This window comes from Gadus morhua, chromosome 6, assembly GCF_902167405.1.
Source record: "Gadus morhua chromosome 6, gadMor3.0, whole genome shotgun sequence".
Taxonomy (NCBI): Eukaryota; Metazoa; Chordata; class Actinopteri; order Gadiformes; family Gadidae; genus Gadus; species Gadus morhua.
Genome location: NC_044053.1, coordinates 22,430,566 through 22,434,579, shown reverse-complemented (window position 1 = coordinate 22,434,579; position 4,014 = coordinate 22,430,566).

Here is a 4,014-nt window from a genome sequence, read left to right as displayed (position 1 = left end):
TGAGGTTTTTTGGATGCATTGCTATGCATTTTAATTTCGACGATTGAATATATATATATATATCAATAGAACTATGATAAGCACTGCAGCCTTTCTTATCTATATCCACTGGGGGGCGCTGATGTCTGATATAACGCGTACACGGCGCCCTGTTTCAGCGGTGATGATTGACCACATACTGACAGGACAGATGATCTAAAGTACCAGGTAATCAGTATACTTTCTGCAGAAACATGATTTTAAAACGTTTATTGGTCATTTTCATTTCCTACGGTGTAAAGTTAGACTATATCAACTAGGCCACTTGATATATCATCGTGAGTATTCATACCGTAGTTGACATTTTTTTTGAAGAATGGATAGATGGGCCTATAATTATATTGAACTATCAGTGTAGAAGGCAGAAACAGTCATTGTGTGTGTGTGTGTGTGTGTGTGTGTGTGTGTGTGTGTGTGTGTGTGTGTGTGTGTGTGTGTGTGTGTGTGTGTGTGTGTGTGTGTGTGTTGATTGTATACCGAGTATATTTAACACCTTTTTTTATTTGGCCAGCTGTGTTTTAATTACCTTTTAGCAGGGATAATAATTTAAAAGAATTAACATTTGTCTGAGAAAGGTAGGTTTTACTAATGTGGCTAATATATCAAATATGCTGAATGTTAAAAGCTTCCTTCCAAATCCCATTGTCGAGAGACTTTGTGAATGAGAGATCAGCATCCATCTGCTGAATCAGTAATCAGGTGTCCTTGACTCGTGGTCCCTCTAAGCACTTTACACAATCCACTTTAATTGAATTAATCACTTTAGATATGCCGTGCCTTAGGACTACACAGTATTCGCTGAATGTCTTCCTCTAATTTAACAATTTAAAATCCTTTATACCGTAAGAAAAAAATCGTTTCATTCAATCATCATTACTGGATACTGTATGATTAAGTTATGTGCTTGCACAAGTGGCACTGCATTTCTGTTCTTTGAAGAGTCATATATATTCTACCAAAATTATCAATCAATCAATCTACCAATCCATAAATTTATCTATCTATGTATTTTTCTATATCTCTATCTATCTATCTATCTATCTATCTATCTATCTATCTATCTATCTATCTATCTATCTATCTATCTATCTATCTATCTATCTATCTATCTATCTATCTATCTATCTATCTATCTATCTATCTATCTATCTATCTATATCCATCTATCCATCTATCTATCTGACTGAAATCTCCAGCAACATTAAAATATATTGAATTACAATGATGAATGAATAAATAAAACGACTTACAATTCAATAATTACACAATTATTTGTCAAAATTGTATAATTGTTCATATTTGGAAACTTGCCTCAATTATTCAGCTGTTAATATAAGCCTTAAATAGTAGTTCTATGTTCATCCAGCCGTTTTATTAATTATATTATGGTGAACTTACTGTTCTGACTTATGTTAATATAATTACTTCAAAGACTACAACAAATATTCAATTATATCAATGATTAAAAATGTTATATTTATTCATAATATTACTATTATTTGATTATTATTATTATTACTATTATTATATGAAAACATTAGTCTCAAAGTAATGTTAATGCGTTATTTTAACGGTAATACTTTCTTCTTCAAATTGAATCGATAACCTTTGTACCTAATGTGTTTTTCTAATTCTGTGAGCTATTTCACAGTCAATTAAAATAGTCAGCCTGTCACAGTCACCTTCTGCAGAACCCCTCTTTGATTAGATTATCAGCGGCTTCACACACAACGTTGATATTGACTGAATGATTAACAGCAACCCCAACATGTAGATGTAACCCTGACAACCCACTGTTGGAATGACATGGTGATTAGACGAGCTGTCCTTTGATCGCTTCATCTCTGATCTCTCTCTCTCTCTCTCTCTCTCTCTCTCTCTCTCTCTCTCTCTCTCTCTCTCTCTCTCTCTCTCTCTCTCTCTCTCTCTCTCTCTCTCTCTCTCTCTCTCTCTCTCTCTCTCTCTCTCTCTCTCTCTCTCTCTCTCTCTCAGCACTACTACTCCTACTATTGCTCTCTCTCTCTCTCTCTCTCTCTCTCTCTCTCTCTCTCTCTCTCTCTCTCTCTCTCTCTCTCTCTCTCTCTCTCTCTCTCTCTCTCTCTCACCCATAGGTCAAAGTACTGATCTGAATGTGTTTGTCTCGTCCTCTCTCTCTCCATCTATGTGTGTGTGTTTGTGGTTGTTTGTGTCACCCTCTTCCTCCCTATCTTCAGCTCTATGTCTGTGTGTGTATGTGTTTGTGTCTCTCGCCCCTTCACTCTTTTACGAGAGGAGGAGTGGCGGCAATCGCTGGTATCATGCCAAATCAGACACAATCCCAACATTCACAATAAACAATGTACCAATCAGAGTCTTTGCGCGCCACGAAACATACAGCTACCTCGGCCATAAATTCAATATCGCCGGGGAGTGGACAGCGCAAGTAGACGAGATTGTCACAGACTACATGGCCAGGCTGGACATGATACACTCCTCTCCTCTCCCTCTGGTTATGAAACTGGAGGCGATCGGGCAGATTGCTCTGGCCAAAATACACCATCTCTTCTCCAATGTTCACATACCAAAGAAGGTACTGTACGAACTCAACAACAAAACTGTGAGACGAGTGAGAGAGTGGTTTGGCATGAGCACACACACAACCCGTGACTTCATTTTTCACAGTAAGCGGGAGGGGGGGCTGGGGATAATAATAATAATAACATATATTTCCACACGCCTTGCCCATTTATTAAACATGCTTAACAGCGACGATCAGGCAGTCAGAGAGATCGCCAGAGCCTCGCTCATTCTCGACCTGGAGCGGCGCAAGGTCCCGAAAACGAGCGACCTCCCCAGCTTCCTTGGGTTTAAAAAGAAGCCCAGTGGTAAACTGGACACCAATGCACCAGGGTTTGGCGTAAACTCTGACTGGCCCGATCTGAACGACCTGTGTGACTGGTCTGGTGTTTCCCTGGAGTGGAAAAGAGCGGACAACGAGACGGTGAGCGTCTCCAAGTCTGTGATCACGGACCTGTCAATAAATGTGCGCGCATCCCAATAATCATGACTCTCACTGTCTACACCATGGACAGCGTCAGACCCTAGAGTCCATGTCCCACATTTTAAACGGTTGTAATGTTTACCAAGGACTATACATAGCCAGGCATGACAGGATTGTGGACATTATCACCAAATATGTGTCACCCATGTTTTATTCCTCTGTTTTGTTCTACAAACAATCATGTGTGAAACCAGAAATGTTCCAATGCAATGACCCCCATGTATTTAAAGGTATAACAGCAAATACACCGGATGTCATTGTGATTGATGAGAATAACAGAGAGGTTTTCCTATGGGAAGTTGGTTGCACTTTTGACTCAAGTTTAGAGGAAGCTTTCCTGACTAAACAAGTTAAATACCAACCATTAGTGCAAGCTATCATACATTTAGGCTATAAATGCCAGCTTATCGTTTTTATTTTCGGCAGCCTAGGTCATGTCCACAGGCTGGTGGTCAGAGGCTTGAGAATTATGAGGTTGTCCAAATGTAAAGCCAAGCAGCTTGCAACATATTGCTCAATCTCCTCCATTATATTCTGTGCATGTTTTCTGTCCTCTATTCTGTGCATGTTTGACTGCAAGTGCAACATGTTGTTTCGAGGATGTAGGGCATCAAAAGCAACTGAAAAATATTTGTGCCCTTGCAATGTATTTTATAAATGCGGACACAAATAAAGACATTGAAATGTGTACATGTGTGCAGGTGTGTGTATGTGTGTACGTGTGTATTGATCTTCACATGTTCCTAAACACTCTAGTCCTCTGCTACTGCTTCAGGACTGATGCACACTGCTCACATGTACAGCAGGTGCAATCAAAAGAGCCTGAGAGCTATGAATGGTGTGTGCGTGTGTGTGTGTGTGTGTGTTTTTGTGTGTGTGTGTGTGTGTGTGTGTTTGTGTGTGTGTGTGTGTGTGTGTGTGTGTGTGTGTGTGTG